The sequence below is a fragment of the Tachyglossus aculeatus genome, unplaced genomic scaffold (assembly GCF_015852505.1).
Source record: "Tachyglossus aculeatus isolate mTacAcu1 unplaced genomic scaffold, mTacAcu1.pri scaffold_114_arrow_ctg1, whole genome shotgun sequence".
NCBI classification, from domain to species: domain Eukaryota; kingdom Metazoa; phylum Chordata; class Mammalia; order Monotremata; family Tachyglossidae; genus Tachyglossus; species Tachyglossus aculeatus.
In genome coordinates this window covers 1401389-1420387 of record NW_024044846.1, presented here as the reverse complement: position 1 = coordinate 1420387, position 18999 = coordinate 1401389, and the positions used below count along the sequence as shown (strand labels likewise).

The following is an 18999-nucleotide window of genomic DNA, read 5'->3' as shown; positions in this document are numbered from 1 at the left end:
TTGATGTCTGTCTCCCCCTTCTAGAATGCAAGCCTGGTGTAGGTGGGGATTGCCTCTATTGCTGAATTGTACATTCCAAACGCTTAGTACAGTGTTCTGCACATAGTAAGCGCTCAATACATACGATTGAATGAATGAATGAATGAGAAGTTGAGGAATAGTGTGTTTTCCAATTGAGCATCCAGCTGGAATTCTAAATGAATTCCAATTAACCACTTTCTCATTTCCTGTCCGCATTGTTCCCAGGAAATCCAAGTAGAAAATGGTCAATATCTCCATTGTGATGGAATTTCTCCTTCTGGGGTTCTCAGACGTCCGGGAGCTGCAGCTGGTCCACGCCGTGCTTCTCTTCCTGGTCTATCCGGTGGCCTTGACAGGTAATCTCCTTATCGTCATCATCACCGTCCTCGACCAGCGTCTCCACACTCCCATGTACGTTTTCCTAAGGAATCTTTCCCTCTTAGATATCTGCTACATCACTGCCACAGTCCCCAAGTCCATCCTCAGCTCCGTGACCAACAGCAGATCCATCTCCTTCCTGGGGTGTACTACACAGGTCCTTTTAATGTATCTTTTTGGCAGTTCAGAAGTTTTCATCCTTACAGCAATGTCCTATGTCCACGACGCAGGCATCTGCTGCCCCTTGCGCTATGGCATCATCATGGACCAAGAGGTTTGTGGGAAGATGGTCTCCGCCTCCTGGCTCAGCGGGAGTCTTTACTCCCTGATGCACACTGCTGCCATTTTTCCCTCCCACTTTTGTGGGCTTTGCATCATCCACCAGTTCTTCTGACGTCCCCCAGTTGCTCAAACTCGTGTGCTCTGGAGAGGCCCGAGAAGAGGTTTGTGTTCTTGTCCTCAGTTCTATTTAGTATTTGGGCTGCTTTGTATCCATCCTTGTGTCTTATGTATGCATCTTCTTGGTGGTACTGAAGATGCCGGCCACCGAGGGCCGGACTAAAGCCTTCTCCACCTGTCTGCCTCACCTCGCCATGGTCTCTCTGTTTCTTTTCATGAGTGCATTTGCTCATCTGAAGCCACCCTCATCCTCGCCATCGACGCTGGACCTGCTGGTGTCTGTGTTCTACACAGTAATGCCCCCCACCCTGAACCCCCTCATATACAACCTGAGGAACCAGGACATGAAGACTGCCCCGGGTAAGATCTTCTCTATCCACTTCATTTCTGGGGTGAACTGATTATCTCTCTTTGCTGTGGATGTGTACAGAGAGCTCTCCTTCAGGGAAGGTTTGGCCAAAATGTTCCTCAGTACACAGCTTTCTCTTTCAATCCTCGCCTCACTGTCCTCCTCTCCCTCCATTTCCTCCCTGGCACTCCTAACCCTTTAGAAAGTCAGCGCTCAGTAAATTCCATTGACTAAGTGGTTGATGGATTAATATATTTACTGATAAGGGGAGTACAGTGCAGCAGAATTGTTAGACAGGTTCCCTGCCCAGAGTAAGCTGACAGTAGAGAGAGTAAAACGTGTTATGGGCAGGAAACATAACTGCTAATTCTGTACTATATCGTACTCTCCCAAGCACTTAGGACAATGCTCTGCACATAGCCAGCACTCAATAAATGCCATTAAAAAAAGAGATCGTCTGGGAGAAGAATCTACTTGGACATTTGGCAAGAAGGTCAGGCTAAGCCATAATCCTGAAAATGATAGTAGTAGTAATAATATGTTGCCAACTTGTACTTCCCAAGCGCTTAGTACAGTGCTCTGCACACAGTAAGCGCTCAATAAATATGATTTAATGAATGAACGAGTAATATTTATTAAGCACTTACTCTGTTCAGGGCACTGTAAGCACTAGAGGAGAATAAACATATGGGAATTAGACATGGTCCCATCCCCAGGGGCTGCTCACAATCTAAGATCGCTCATTACAGGGGAACCCATAGCCGTAGAAGTTACCAAACGGTCATTTGGGGTTTTTTTATTTTGTTTTGTTTTGTTTTATTTTCGTGGTAGTTGCTAAGAACTTACTATATGTCAAGTCCCAGTCTAAACACTGGGTTAGATACACGTTCATTAATGGCAGAACGTTGACATTGGTTGTGGTATTAATGGCACCACTTGGAACAGTGCCCAGCACTTAGAATAATGTCCCGAGCTTAAAGCAGTACAAGTTGGCAACATATTATTACTACTACTATCATTTTAAGGATTTTGGCTTAGCCTGACCTTCTTGCCAAATGTCCAAGAAGATTCTTCTTCCAGACGATCTCTTTTTTTAATGACATTTATTAAGTGCTGGCTATGTGCAGAGCATTGTCCTAAGTGCTTGGGAGAGTACACATCATTAATAAAATGAATAAAGTAATAAATATGTACAAATATACACAAGTGTTAAGGGAACGGGAAGGGGATAGGGCAGAGGGAGGGTTGGGGGTGATGGGGACAGAAGTTGGAGGAGAGGAAAAGGGGGGCTCAGTCTGGGAAGACCTCCTGGAGTACGTGAGCTCTCCATAGGGCTCTGAATGGAGGAAGAGAGATAGTTTAGCGGATGTGCTTAGGGAGGGCATTCCAGGCCAGAGGCAGGACGTGGGCCAGGAATCGACAGCGGGACAGGTGAAAATGAGGCACAGTGAGGAGGTTAGCGACAGAGGACCGGAGTATGTGGGCTGGGCTATAGAAAGAGAGAAGCGAGATGAGGTAGCAGTGGGCGAGGTGATGGAGAGCTCTGAAACTGAGAGTGAGGAGTTTTTGCTTGATTCGAAGGTTGACAAGCAACCACTGAATATTGTTGAGGAGGGGGGTGACATGCCCAGAGCTTTTCTACAAAAAGACAATCCTGTCAGCAGAGTGAAGTATAGACTGAAGCAAGGAGAGACAGGAGGATGGGACCAACTCCAACTCTCTCCTCAACCCCCTCCAGTCTGGCTTCCGTCCCCTACATGCCACGGAAACTACCCTCTCAAAGGTCACCAATGACCTCCTGCTTGCCAAATCCAACGGCTCATACTCCGTCCTAATCCTCCTCAAACTCTCAGCTGCCTTTGACACTGTGGACGACGCCCTTCTCCTCAGTACCCTATCTGACCTTGGCTTCACAGACTCCGTCCTCTCCTGGTTCTTCTCTTATCTCTCCGGTCGTTCATTCTCAGTCTCTCTTGCAGGCTCCTCCTCCCCCTCCCATTCCCTTACTGTGGGGGTTCCCCAAGGTTCAGTGCTTAGTCCCCTTCTGTTCTCTATCTACACGCACTCCCTTGGTGACCTCATACGCTCCCACGGCTTCAACTATCATCTCTACGCTGATGACACCCAGATCTACATCTCTGCTCCTGCTCTCTCCCCCTCTCTCCAGGCTCGCATCTCCTCCTGCCTTCAGGACATCTCCATCTGGATGTCTGCCCACCACCTAAAACTCAACATGTTCAAGACGGAACTCCTTGTCTTCCCTCCCAAACCCTGCCCTCTCCCTGACTTTCCCATCTCTGTTGACGGCACTACCATCCTTCCCGTCTCACAAGCCCGCAACCTTGGTGTCATCCTCGACTCCGCTCTCTCATTCACCCCTCACATGCAAGCCGTCACCAAAACCTGCCGGTCTCAGCTCCGCAACATTGCAAAGATCCGCCCTTTCCTCTCCATCCAAACCGCAACCCTTCTCATTCAAGCTCTCATCCTATACCTTCTGGACTACTGCATCAGCCTTCTCTCTGATCTCCCATCCTCGTGCCTCACCCCACTTCAATCCATATTTCATGCTGCTGCCCGGATTGTCTTTGTCCAGAAACGCTCTGGGCATGTTACTCCCCTCCTCAAACATCTCCAGTGGCTACCAATCAATCTGCGCATCAGGCAGAAACTCCTTACCCTGGGCTTCAAGGGTCTCCATCACCTCGCCCCCTCCTACCTCACCTCCCTTCTCTCCTTCTACAGCCCACCCCGCACCCTCCACTCCTCTGCCGCTAATCCCCTCACCGTACCTCGTTCTCGCCTGTCCCGCCATCGACCCCCGGCCCACGTCATCCCCCGGCCCTGGAATGCCCTCCCTCTGCCCATCCGCCAAGCTAGCTCTCTTCTTCCCTTCAAGGCCCTACTGAGAGTTCACCTCCTCCAGGAGGCCTTCCCAGACTGAGCCCTTTCCTTCCTCTCCCCCTCGTCCCCCTCTCCATCCCCCCATCTTACCTCCTTCCCTTCCCCACAGCACCTGCATATATGTATATGTGCTTGTACATATTTATTACTCTATTTATTTATTTTACTTGTACATATCTATTCTATTTATTTTAGTTTGTTAGTATGTTTGGTTTTGTTCTCCGTCTCAATCAATCAATCAATCAATCGTATTTATTGAGCGCTTACCGTGTGCAGAGCACTGTACTAAGCGCTTGGGAAGTACAAGTTGGCAACATATAGAGACAGTCTCTACCCAACATTGGGCTCACAGTCTAACAGTGGGAGACAGAGAATAAAACCAAACATACTAACAAAATAAAATAAATAGAATAGATATGTACAAGTAAAATAAATAAATAAATAAATTGAGTAATAAATATGTACAAACATATATACATATATACAGGTGCTGTGGGGAAGGGAAGGAGGTAAGATGGGGAGGATGGAGAGGGGTCGACGGGGAGAGGAAGGAAGGGGCTCATTCTGGGAAGGCCTCCTTGAGGAGGTGAGCTCTTAATAGGGCCTTGAAGGGAGGAAGAGAGCTAGCTTGGCGGATGGGCAGTGGGAGGGCATTCCAGTCCCGGGGGATGACGTGGGCCGGGGGTCGATGGCGGGACAGGCGAGAACGGGGTTCGGTGAGGAGATTAGCGGCAGAGGAGCGGAGGGTGCGGGGTGGGCTGTAGAAGGAGAGAAAGGAGGTTAGGTAGGAGGGGGCTAGGTGATGGAGAGCCTTGAAGCCGAGGGTGAGGAGTTTCTGCCTGATGCGCAGATTGATTGGTAGCCATTGGAGATTTTTGATGAGGGGAGTAACATGCCCAGAGAGTTTCTGAACAAAGACAATCTGGGCAGCAGCATGAAGTATGGATTGAAGTGGGGAGAGAAACGAGGATGGGAGATCAGAGAGAAGGCTCCCCCTTTTAGACTGTGAGCCCACTGTTGGGTAGGGACTTTATCTATATGTTGCCAACCTGTACTTCCCAAGCGCTTAGTACACTGCTCTGCACACAGGAAGCGCTCAATAAATACGATTGATTGATTGATTGATGCAGTAATCCAGTCGGGACAGGATGAGAGATGGAAGCAGCAAAGTAGTGGCTTGTATGGAGAGGAAATGGTGGATCTTGTCGATGTTGCGGAGGTGAGACCGGCAGGTTTTGGTGATGGATTGGATGTGAAAGCTGAACAAGAGAGCAGAGTCGAGGATGACACCAAGGTTGCGGGCTTGTGAGACGGGAAGGATGGTAGTACCATCTACAGTAATGGGAAAGTCAGGGAGAGGGCAGAGTTTGGGAGGGAAGATAAGGAGTTCAGTTTTGTACATATTGGCCAAACCCATTGAGACATTCACCTGTTTGGAGCCCGAGGTCTTGGTCTAAGAGAGCTATAGTCCACTATTCCAGGAAGGTCACAAGGTCACAGATCAGAAGGCAAAAATTAAAAATTAAAAGAATAGGATGTGCAGGTCTTTCTAGTCGAATGAACCTGGATGACACAAAGGTTGCGGGCTTGTGAGACAGGAAGGATGGTAGTGCGGTCTACAGTGACTGAAAAGTCAAGCAGAAGACAGGATTTGGGTGAGAAGATAAGGACCTCAGTCCTGGACATGTTAAGTTTTTAAAAAGCGGGCAATCAATCAATCAATCAATCGTATTTATTGAGCGCTTACTATGTGCAGAGCACTGTACTAAGCGCTTGGGAAGTACAAATTGGCAACACATAGAGACAGTCCCTACCCAACAGTGGGCTCACAATCTAAAAGGGGGAGACAGAGAACAGAACCAAACATACCAACAGAATAAAATAAATAGGATAGAGATGTACAAGTAAAATAAATAAATAAATAAATAAATAGAGTAATAAATATGTACAACCATATATACATATATACAGTTGCTGTGGGGAAGGGAAGGAGGTAAGATGGGGGATGGAGAGGGGGAGGAGGGGGAGAGGAAGGAAGTGGCTCAGTCTGGGAAGGCCTCCTGGAGAAGGTGAGCTCTCAACAGGGCCTTGAAGGGAGGAAGAGAGCTAGCTTGGCGGAGGGGCAGAGGGAGGGCATTCCAGGCCCGGGGGATGACGTGGGCCGGGGGTCGATGGGGGGACAGGCGAGAACGAGGTACAGTGAGGAGATTAGCGGTGGAGGAGCAGAGGTTGTGGGCTGGGCAGTAGAAGGAGAGAAGGGAGGTGAGGTAGGAGGGGGCGAGGTGATCGAGAGCCTTGAAGCCCAGGGTGAGGAGTTTCTGCCTGATGCACAGATTGATTGGTAGCCACTGGAGATTTTTGAGGAGGGGAGTAATATGTCCAGAGCGTTTCTGGACAAAGATAATCCGGGCAGCAGCATGAAATATGGATTGAAGTGGAGAGAGACACGAGGATGGGAGATAAGAGAGAAGGCTGGTGCAGTAGTCCAGACGGGATAGGATGAGAGCTTGAATGAGCAGGGTAGCAGTTTGGATGGAGAGGAAAGGGCGGATCTTTGCAATGTTGCGGAGCTGAGACCGGCAGGTTTTGGTGACGGCTTGGATGTGAGGGGTGAATGAGAGAGCGGAGTCGAGGATGACACCAAGGTTGCGGGCTTGTGAGACGGGAAGGATGTAGTGCCGTCAACAGAGATGGGAAAGTCAGGGAGAGGACAAGGTTTGGGAGGGAAGACAAGGAGCTCAGTCTTCGACATGTTGAGCTTTAGGTGGCGGGCGGACATCCAGATGGAGATGTTCTGAAGGCAGGAGGAGATGCGAGCCTGGAGGGAGGGGGAGAGAGCAGGGGCAGAGATGTAGATCTGGGTGTCATCAGAGTAGAGATGATAGTTGAAGCCGTGGGAGCGAATGAGGTCACCAAGGGAGTGAGTGTAGATTGAGAACAGAAGGGGACCAAGCACTGAACCTTGGGGAACCCCCACAGTAAGAGGATGGAAGGGGGAGGAGGAGCCTGCAAAAGAGACTGAGAAAGAACGACCGGAGAGATAAGAGGAGAACCAGGAGAAGACGGAGTCTGTGAAGCCAAGGTCAGATAGCGTGTTGAGGAGAAGGGGGTGGTCCACAGTGTCAAAGGCAGCTGAGAGGTCGAGGAGGATTAGGACAGAATGTGAGCCGTTGGATTTGGCAAGCAGGAGGTCATTGGTGACCTTTGAGAGGGCAGTTTCCGTGGAATGAAGGGGACGGAAGCCAGACTGGAGGGGGTCGAGGAGAGAGTTGTTGTTGAGGAATTCTAGGCAGCGCGTGTAGACAACTCGTTCAAGGAGTTTGGAAAGGAATGGTAGGAGGGATATGGGACGATAACTAGAAGGTGAGGTGGGGTCAAGAGAGGGTTTTTTTAGGATGGGAGAGACATGGGCATGTTTGAAGGCAGAGGGGAAGGAACCAGTGGAGAGTGAGCGGTTGAAGATGGAAGTTAAGGAGGGCAGAAGGGATGGAGCAAGAGATTTCATAAGATGAGAGGGAGTGGGGTCAGAAGCACAGGTGGCCGGAGTAGCACTTGAGAGGAGGGCAGACATACAGATGGATGCGTCCTGAACGCAGGAAGAGATAAGAGCCTGGAAGGAGGAAGAGAGAATAGGGGTAGAGATGGAGATTTGGGTGTCTTCAGTGTAGAGATGATAGGTGAAGCCGTGAGAGTGAATAAGCTCACCAAGGAAGTGAGTATAGATGGAGAACATTAGGGGACCAAGAACTGACCCTTGAGCAACCCCTACTGTAAGGGAATGGGAGGGGGAGGAGGAGTCCACGAAGGTGACTGAGAATATACGGCCAGAGAGACAAGAGGAGAACCAGGAGGGGATGGAATCTATGAAGCCAAGGTTGGATAGCGTGTTGAGGAGAAGGGGATGATCCACAGTGTCGAAGGCAGCTGAGAAGTCGAGGAGGATTAGGATAGAGTAGGAGCCATTGGATTTGGCAAGAAGGAGGACATTAGCGACCTTTGAGAGGGCAGGTTTGGTGGAGTGTGGGGTACGGAAGCCATATTGGAGGGGTCTAGGAGAGAGTTGGATTTCGGGAAGTCGAGGCAGGGGGTGTATACGACTCGTTCAAGGAGTTTGGAAAGGAATGGAAGGAGGGAGATAGGGCAATAACTAGAAGGGGCAGTGGGGTCAAGAAAGGGGTTTCTCGGGGTGCGGAAGATGTAGGCGTGTTTGAAGGCAGCGGGGAAGGAACGAGTGGGGAGAGAGCGGTTGAAGATGGAAATAAAGGAGGGGCAAGAGTTTTCATAAGGGGTCCGCAACATAGGTGGCTGGAGTAGCACTTGAGAGGAGGGAGGAGAACTCATCTGAAGATACTGCTGGGAAGAATGGGAAAGTAGAGTAGAGGGATGAGAGCTGGGGAATGGAGAGGGAGGAGGGGTGACTTTGGGGAGATCAGTCCTGATGATGTTAATTTTACGAATCAAGTAGGTGGCCAGATCGTTGGGGGTGAGGGACTGAGGAGGGAGTTAAATGTCCGGAACAGCTGACGGGGGTGATGGGCATGGGTGTCAATAAGGGAAGAAAAATAGCTTTGCCTGGCAGAGGAAACGGCAGAGTTAAGCAGGAAAGGATACATTTAAGGTGAACTAGGTTGGCTTGGTGTTTAGAATTTCGCCAGCAGCGTTCAGAAGCTCGAGCATTAAGAGCAAAAGAGGCGGACAGCAGGAGTGATCCAAGGCTGTGGGTTAGTGGTGCGAGAGCGACGAAGTGGAAGGAGAGCGAGTGAGTTGAGTTGAGAGCAGTAAACTGGTCATCAAGAATGGGTAGTGAGGATATGGAGGCGAGGTGGGGTGTGATGCGCTGATAGAGATGGAGGGGGTCGAGAGAACGGAGGTCTCTGTCGGGAAGTAATATAGATTTACAGGGGAGAGGAGTGTGAGAGCAGAGTCAGGTGTGAAGGGTTTTTGATCGGAGAGACAGATTTCAGAGTGGGTGAGGGTGGGGATCGTGCATCGGTGGGAGATGATGAGGTCGAGGGTGTGCCCAAGTTGGTGAGTGGGCGAGGTGGGGTGGTGCAGGAGATTGGCAAAGTCAAGGAGAAATAGAAGGCTGTGCAGCAGAGATGTCACCAGGGACATCCATGTGGATATTGAAGTCTCCGAGGGTCAGAGTGAGCATGGAAAAGGAGAGAAGGAAGGTGAGAAAGGGGTCAGAATCGTTAAAAATGTTGGAGGTGGGGCCAGCGGGGAGGTAGATGATGGCTTCAAGAATCTGGACGGAGTGGTAGAGGCGAATAATATGAGCTTCAAAGAAGGGGAATGAAACGGAAGGGGGTGGAGGAATAGTGGAAAAGCGACATTGGGGTGCAAGAAGGAAGCCGACACCTCCTTTCCCGGTGAGTCTGGGGGAGTGGGAGAAGAAGAGACCTCCACTGGAGAGAGCAGCAGAAGAGACCTTGTCATCCGGGGTGAGCCAGGTTTTGGTAAGGGCGAGGAGGAGAAGAGAGAGGGAAAGGAACAGGTCAACGATGAAAGGGAGCTTATCTATAATGGAGAGGGGGTTCCATAGGCCGCATTTTGCAGCAGCTCTGGAGGGAAGGGGGAGGGGGTTGAGTGTGAGGGGTTAGGAGGTTTGCGGGGGTTTGGATGGGAATGAGTTTGCGGGAGTCTGGGCAGGGAGAGGGGGATGAGGGGTGGCGATGAGGAAGGAGAACTGGGATGGAGCAGGGTGGAGAGGAGGGGAGGGAAAGGGTTGGAAAGGAGGAATTGAGGTTTGGCGCTGGTACAGAGGGATTCTGGGGAGGGGGTGGGAATGAGAGGTGGGGGTATCAGAAAGGGAGGGAAATAACTAGGTGGGAGAGGGAAAGGGGAAGGTGAGGACTGGTAAGGGCAGATGGGAGCAGGGGAATTCATGGTGAGATCAGCGAGGAAAATGAACAGCACAGTGAACAGTTAATTAACACGCAAGAGCCACAATAAAATAAGCAGATGATGACATCACAGAGAGCAGTTAACAAATAACATGCAATAGCAATAATAAAATAAGCGGATGATGCCCAGAGCAGAAGGTTAAATTGTCCACGGTTCAGTCAAATCAAACAGGATAATGGAAGGAAGAGTCCAGGGGCTCTTGGCATACTACAGTGCTCTGCAATTTATTTATTTATAAGAATGTCTGGCTCCCTTTCTAGGCTGTAAACCCGTTGTGCACAAGCCGTCTACGGTTGCATTATACTCTCTCAAGCGCTTAGTACAGTGCTCTGCACACAGTAAGCACTCGATGAATATTATTGAATGAATAAATGAAGTGGAAGCGGCCTGGCGTAGTGGAAAGAGCACGGGCCTTGGAGTCAGAGGACCTGGCTTCTAATCCCAGCTATGCCAATCGCCGGGTGTGTGACATTGGACAGGTTACTTACCTTCTCTGAGCCTCAGTTTCCTCATCTGTAAAATAAGGATTCAGTACCCGATCTCTCTCCTACTAGGCTGTGGGTCCTAAGTGGGGCAAGGACTGTGTCTATCCTGATTAACCTGTATCTACCACAGTAGCTCGGCAACAAGATTTCTGTGGTGAGGAAACCTGTCTACCAACTGTGTTCCATTGTATTATCCTAAATACTTAGTATAGGGTTCTTCACACCGTAGATGCTCAATAAATATCACTGATTGATTCCAGAACCAACATAACAATTATTATTAGTAGTAGCAAAAATATATTAGGATGAAAAATAACTGAATAATCATTAAATAAAATATGAAAATATGCATATGTGCTAAGGTTAGGAACGCCATCTATATTAAGTAATAGGCTGGAGAGATTGGGGTGCTGTGAGCTAATCAGGGGAGGATTTCTGAGGAAGAGGAATTTGACATTATGGAGAGTTGTGGTGTTGGATTGGGACGTGGGGAGGAAGGCAGTCAGACTATTAACGTTTTCTTAATAATCTGTAGGACTGAGTGAGAAGCGAAAATCTTCACCTGAAAAGTGGGGGTCCTTACTTGTAAAGTGGGTTTCAATTATGTTCTCCCTGCTACTTAGACTGCGAGCCCCACGTGGGACTGGGACTGCGTCCATCTTAATTAACTAGTATCTATCCCAGGCTTAGAACAGTGCTTGGCATTCAATTCAGTCATTTTTATTGAATGCATACTGTGGGCAGAGCACTGTACTAAGCACTTGGGAGAGTAGAATGAAACAATAAACAGTCAAATTCCCTGCCCAAAACGAGCTTACAATCTAGAAGGGGCTATAATAATTGTTTAGAGCATATGGTAAGTACTTAGCAAATGACATTATCATCACCAAAATATTTAAGTGGACCCTAATTTACCTTGGAGTTGATTTTCTCATATAAATACAAGTTCTAAATTAGAATTTATTCCAGAACCTATGGAAAAAGAATACAAAATTCCACTTTGTGGTATGTTCTCTAATATTAACACTAAACTACTGTTTAATCTTTATTAAAGTAGCTCATAGCAAGAGGAGTTCTATTACTGAGATGCAGCAGGACCTAGTGGAAAGATCCAGGATTGTGGATTGTGAACATGGATTGTGTTCAACCTGATTAGCTTTTATCTACCTTAGCACTTAATACGGTAACTGGAACATAGAACGTCTTTTACAAATGCCATTAAAAAAGGAGGATAACAAGGGTCCTGGAAGCTGGTGGTCAGCATGATTCTGGAGGAATCGGGGATCTGTTTGCTCCAGAGCCCAATCAGTAGTGGCTAAAGGCTATGTGGTCTGAGTATTTAATAAACCACTTACTATGTGCCAAGCAGCATGCTAAGTGTTGGGAAAGAATAGCTGTTTTGCCTAGTGGGAAGATCATGGGCCTGAGACTCAAAGGATTTGCATTCTAATTCTGGCTCTATCACTTGTCATCTTTGTGGCTTTGGACAAGTCACTTCACTTCTCTGTGTTTCAGTTACTTCATCTGTGAAATGGGAATTAAGATTGTGAGCCCCATGTGAGTCTCCTGACTAACTTGTATATACCCAGTGCTCATCATCATCATCATCATCAATCGTATTTATTGAGCGCTTACTATGTACAGAGCACTGTACTAAGCGCTTGGGAAGTACAAATTGGCAACATATAGAGACAGTCCCTACCCAACAGTGGGCTCACAGTCTAAAAGGGGGAGACAGAGACCAAACATACTAACAAAATAAAATAAATAGAATAGATATGTACAAATAAATTAAATAAATAGAGTAAAAAATATGTACAAACATATATACATATATACAGGTGCTGTGGGGAAGGGACGGAGGTAAGATGGGGGGATGGAGAGGGGGACCAGGGGGAGAGGAAGGATGGGGCTCAGTCTGGGAAGGCCTCCTGGAGGAGGTGAGCTCTCAGCAGGGCCTTGAAGGGAGGAAGAGAGCTAGCTTGGCGGATGGGCAGAGGGAGGGCATTCCAGGCCCGGGGGATGACGTGGGCCGGGGGTCGATGGCGGAACAGGCGAGAGCGAGGTACGGTGAGGAGATCAGCGGTGGAGGAGCGGAGGGTGCGGACTGGGCTGTAAAAGGAGAGAAGGGAGGTGAGGTAGGAAGGGGCGAGGTGATGGAGACCCTTGAAGCCGAGGGTGAGGAGTTTCTGCCTGATGAGCAGATTGATTGGTAGCCACTGGAGATTTTTGAGGAGGGGAGTGATATGCCCAGAGCGTTTCTGGACAAAGATAATCCGGGCAGCAGCATGAAGTATGGATTGAAGTGGAGAGAGACACGAGGATGGGAGATCAGAGAGAAGGCTGATGCAGTAGTCCAGACGGGATAGGATGAGAGCTTGAATGAGCAGGGTAGCGGTTTGGATGGAGAGAAAAGGGCGGATCTTGGCAATGTTGTGGAGCTGAGACCGGCAGTATGCTCAGTGTTTAACCTGAGCATAAAATAAAAATATTATTTTTTTTATTCTATACCATAAAAATATACAATTGAGAATTAGAAAGGGCCCCTTGATCTCAAGGAGTTCATAGCCTGATTAACTTATAACCAGAGCTACGAACAGCACCGGGCACGTAGTAAGTGCTTAGTTAGAGAAGCAGCATGATCCAGTGGAAAGAGCCCGAGCCCGGGAATCAGAGGTCCTGGGTTCTAATCTTGAATCCGTCACTTGTCTGCTGTATGACTTTGGGCAAGTTACATCACTTCTCAGGGCCTCAGTTACCTCATCTTTGAAATGTAGGTTATGACTGTGAGCTCATGTGGGACATGAATTGTGTCCCACCTGATTAGCTTGTGTCGACCCCAACGTTTAATACAGTTTCTGGTACATAGCAAGCATTTAACATATACCATGACAAATAAAAGGGAGGGAATGGAGAATGGAAAAAGGTTGTGGGAGGAGAAACAATAGGAACACTCTGTCCTGTAGACCAGTGAGACTAGACTCCTCCTTTAATAATGAAAGCGGTATTTGCTAAGAACTTACTACGTTCTTTAGTAAGCTTTAGGGTAGATACAAATCATCAGATTGGACACAGTTCCTGTCCCACATAGAGCTCACAGTCTAAATAAGAGGGGGAACAGGTACTGAATCCTCTATTTGCAAATGAAGGAACTGAGGCAAAGAGAAGTGAGTTGCCCAGGATCACACAGCAGACAAGTGGCAGAAACAGAATTAGAACTCAGGTCCTCTACTTCCCAGGCTCAGGCTCTTCACCGCGCCATGCTGATTACCACAAGTGGATCCCTCCATTCTCCCCTTACCCCAGCAAGAAAGAGATTCGGTTCATCTTGGAAATGAAGTTGCTAGGACGGCTTCCCCAGGACGGCATTCACGTCCTTGTTCCATAGGCTGTAGATGAAGGGGTTCAGGGAGGGAAGCAGCACTGTGTAGAACACGGACATCGGCAGGTCCAGTGTGGATGGGGAGGATGAGGGTGGCTCCATATGGGCAAACAAACCCATGAAAAGATACAGAGAGACCACGGCGAGATGAGGCAAGCAGAGGAAGGAAGCTTTGGCCTGTCCCTCAGTGGATCTCATCCTCCATGAGACACAGATTAAGGGAAATGACTTATGCAAGGTCACACAGCAGGCAAATGGAGGAGCCAGGATAAGAACTCAGGTTAATAATAATAACAAAACCAATCATCATCATCATCAGCATCAGCATCATCATCATCATCATGGTATTTGTTAAGTGCTTAATATGTGATAGGCACTGTACTGAGAGCTGGAGTACATGCAAGAAAATCGGGTTGGACAGGGTCCTTGTCCCACGTGGGGCTCACAGTTTCAATCCCCATTTAACAAATAAGGTATCACAGTCACAGAGAAGTGAAGTGACTTGCCCAAGGTTATACAGCAAACAAGTGGTAGAGCCGGGATTAGAACCCATGACTTCCTTTGACTCCCAGTCCCATGTTCTTTCCAGTAGACCACATTGCTTTTTAAACTAATCAGTTTTATTTGTTGAATGCTTACTGTACTAAAGACCTGGTAGTATACAAGAACCAGCCTGCTGTATGACTTTGGTCCAGCCACTTAACTCTTTGGGTCTCTCTGTAAAATCAGGATTCAATATGTGTTCTCTCCTTCTCTTCCAATCTGAGCCCCTGTGGGTCAGGAAACATGTTCGATCTGATTGGTTTGTTTCTACTCTAGCACCTGGCAGTCTTTTGCAAGCACATTCTTAATAAATTAAATGATGATAATGTTGATACTGCTATTGATATTTAAAGTAATTTTATGAATTTTAAGATCACTCTTGGTGGTTATGAAAATCAGAAAATCAGAGGGCGACAAGGGAGAAGGGACACAATCATGGAAACTGTCCCCCACATTTGACTACCTGTTTACTTGGTTTGATGCCTGTCTCCCAACTTTAGACTATGAGCCTGCTATGGGCAGTGATTGTCTCTGTTGCTGAATTATACTTTCTAAGCGCTTACTACAGTACTCTGCACACAGTCAAGTGCTCTTTAAATATGATGGAATGAATGAATGAATTTGAATGATCAAATATTTGCCTCGAATCTATTCGTTCATCCATCCATAAATCTGTCTTACCATCCATTCGTCCAACTGTCTTTCTGTTCACCCATCTGTCTGTTCATCCATCCATCCATCCATCAAGCCACCCACACATACATCCATTAATAATAATAATAATGATAATGTTGGTATTTGTTAAGGGCTTACTATGTGCCAGGCACTGTACTAAGTGCTGGAGTGGATACAAGCTGGTCAGGTTTTACACTGGCCCTATTCTACGTGGTGCTCACAGTCTCAATTCCCATTTTACAGACAAGATAATTGAGGCACAGAGAAGTGAAGTGACTTGCATAAGATCACAGAGCAGACAATCCACCCATCCATCTATCCACCCATCTGTCCAACAACCATGCATCCATCTACCAATCCATCCATTCGTCAATCAATGGTATTTGTTGAATGCATCCTGGGTGTAAAGTACTGTAGTGAAGTTACGTACTTAGTGAACCCTTCAAAGAGATCAAAATAAATTCAACACGATCCCACTGCTTTCCAAGAGCTTAGAATCTAACAGGGGAGATAGACACAGAATGAATTAATGAGAGGACGAAGAAGATAATGGAAGGAATGGTAAATAGGAGATTATGCGCTTAAAGAGTACGTTTTATAAAAGCTACTATGTAAAAAGCTATAATGTTGGACTTGAGTGCCAAAATGGAGAAGTGGTCTAAGATGCTGATTGGTAGTTGGGAGAATATGAGTTAGGGAGAAGATGACTTAGGGAGGCATCCTGGAAGTGGTGTGTTCTTGGAAGGGCTTTGAAGATGGGGAAAGCTTTGCTCTGATGGGCTGGAAGGGGGCAGGAGGAAATGTGGGCTGACAGATAATATCTCCATTTTCCATCACCGAGATATTTTGTAAGGGGACAGAGCCATTCAGTGGAGAGAATGCACTGACCTCCTCACCCCAGTTTGTTACAGTGTCTCAGCGATAAGATAGAAGAGGACGAACCATAGACTAATTCCTATTCCTTCTGAAACTAGGGATTTTCCCGTCCTGTACACCCAGCCAGTGTCAGTGATTTCTTCCCATCACCCTGTTCTCAGAACCCTTCAGCCCCTCCCAAACTGATAGTAATAATGATAATAATAATTTCATTTCTTAAGCGCTATGTGTCGAGCACTGTTCTAAGCGCTGGGGTACAGACAACGTAACCAGGTTGTGCATCTTGCGATTCACAGTCTTAATCCCCATTTTCTAGACGAGGTAACTGAGGCCCAGAGAAGTTAAGTGACTTGCCCAAAGTCACACAACAGGCATGTGGTGGAGAGAGGCATTAGAACCCATGTCCTCTGACTCCCCAAACTGGGCTCTTTCCACTAAGCTATGTTGATTCTTATGCTGCCTCTCTGGGTTGATCTCCCACACCAGCCAGGAGGAGGGTCTTAGAATGTATTTAAAGTCATTTCTCGTTCTCTCTAGATTTGAAATCAGAAGACGTCATAAAATACAACAGATTAAATGACCGTTTGATTCTCTGAGGTCATGAACAAGATGAAACTCAGAGAAGCAGCGTGGCCTAGTAGATACAGCATGGATCTGGGAGTCAGAATGACCTGGGTTCTAATCTCCCCTCAGCTACGTTTCTGTTTTGTGACCTCAGGCAAGTCCCTTCACTTCTCTTGGCTTCAGGCCCCTCATCTGTAAAATGGGGATTGAGACTGTGAGCCCCATGTGGGCCAGGGACTATGTCCATCCTGATTAGCTTGTATCGAATCCCAAGACTTAGTACAGTGCCTAGCACATAGCAAGCATTTAACAGGTACCATTGAAGAAAGCAAAAAGAAGCTGAAGCTCCCACCCGTTGACCCAGATGGTAACTAATATCGAGAACCATTAAGATGTGGTTGCCATGGGAACTTCACAGTTAAGTGCCATCACCGGATCCTCATCTCGGTGGGGTCTTAAAGACTGTGGAGACAAGCCCCCATGATCCGGTCCTCCGGGGACCCCCCCTCTCGGAGCAGCGGTGGCTTTATCTAAGGGGACGGGGGCCCTGCCTCGAAAGCGCATCTCAGTGTCCGTGGGAGAGCAGAGATAGGTGACAGCTCCTCGCTGTCCCTCTTTGGCCGCTGCAACCAGGAGTCTGAGGAGAGAGGTGAGAACAGCCAAGCTCAGAGAGGGTCAGGGCTCCCCCAACCCCACGCTGGCCCGGTCAGACTGACCAAGGGTGAGGAGGGACAACGAGGGTCAATCAGGCTAGTGAGTGTGAGGGTCACTTTGGGAAGATGTTTATACCCGATGTCCAGGGTGGAGCTGGGGCCGGGGCTGCGTACACAGGCAAAGAGAAAGTATTTTCTCCTACGGTAGCCCCCAGGCCCCCTCCATCTATCTCCCAAACCCCAGTTACCATGGATGCTGGGCTAGGATGTTATGGCATGGTGTCGGCCCAATGCCGTGGTGACTTCAACCATCAGCTCAACCCTCCGGGCCTAAAGACAAGAGGATATGACTGAGACTGCACCAGCCAGATGCTTCATAACCAATTCCTCCTCAAAGGACTTCACCCCCAAATTTTGGGCGGATGCAAAAAAGAAGCAGCGTGGCCTAGCGGCTGGGAGTCAGAGGCCTTGTGTTCTAATAACGGTTCCCCCTCTTTTTCATTTTTTAATGGCATTTTTTATGTGCCTACTATATTTCAAACATTGTTCTAAGCATTGGACAAGTTAATCAGGTTGAACACAATCCCTGTACCTCCTAGGGCTCACAGTCAGAGCAGGAGGGAGATCAGGACGGCACTACCATCCTTCCCGTCTCACAAGCCCGCAACCTTGGTGTCATCCTCGACTCCGCTCTCTCATTCACCCCTCACATCCAAGCCGTCACCAAAACCTGCCGGTCTCAGCTCCGCAACATTGCCAAGATCCGCCCTTTCCTCTCCATCCAAACCGCTACCCTGCTAATTCAAGCTCTCATCCTATCCCGTCTGGACTACTGCACTAGCCTTCTCTCTGATCTCCCATCCTCGTGTCTCTCTCCACTTCAATCCATACTTCATGCTGCTGCCCGGATTATCTTTGTCCAGAAACGCTCTGGACATATTACTCCCCTCCTCAAAAACCTCCAATGGCTACCGATCAATCTGCGAATCAGGCAGAAACTCCTCACGCTGGGCTTCAAGGCTCTCCATCACCTCGCCCCCTCCTACCTCACCTCCCTTCTCTCCTTCTACTGCCCAGCCCGCACCCTCCGCTCTTCCACCACTAATCTCCTCACTGTACCTCGCTCTCGCCTGTCCCGCCATCGACCCCCGGCCCACGTCATCCCCCGGGCCTGGAATGCCCTCCCTCTGCCAATCCGCCAAGCTAGCTCTCTTCCTCCCTTCAAGGCCCTGCTGAGAGCTCACCTTCTCCAGGAGGCCTTCCCAGACTGAGCCCCTTCTTTCCTGTCCCCCTCGTCCCCCTCTCCATCCCCCCGTCTTACCTCCTTCCCTTCCCCACAGCACCTGTATATATGTATATATGGTTGTACATATTTATTACTCTATTTATTTATTTATTTATTTATTTTACTTGTACATTTCTATCCTACTTATTTTATTTTGTTGGTATGTTTGGTTCTGTTCTCTGTCTCCCCCTTTTAGACCGTGAGCCCACTGTTGGGTAGGGACTGTCTCTATGTGATGCCAATTTGTACTTCCCAAGCGCTTAGTACAGTGCTCTGCACATAGTAAGCGCTCAATAAATACGATTGATTGATTGTTTGATTGATCAGGAGAGGCACAGAGAAGATAGGTGACTTGCCCAAGGTCACACAGCAAGCAATTGGCAGAGCTAGAAATAGAGCCCAGGCCCACGTTCTTTCCACTGGGTCAGGCTGCTTCTCTTCTGGGTGATTTGGAGCAAATCACTTCAATTTTCTGTGCCTCAGTTCCCTCATCTCTAGGATGGGGACTTAGACTGTGAGCGCTTTGTGGGACGGGGACTGTGACGCACCCAATTTTCTTGTATTCATCCCAGAGCTTA

General features: G+C 48.1%; 1 pseudogene; it reads left to right on the top strand.

Moving 5' to 3' along the window:
• Positions 1-262: 262 nt before the first annotated feature.
• Positions 263-1199, top strand: LOC119922592 (annotated as a pseudogene).
• The last annotated feature ends 17800 nt before the right edge of the window (positions 1200-18999 follow it).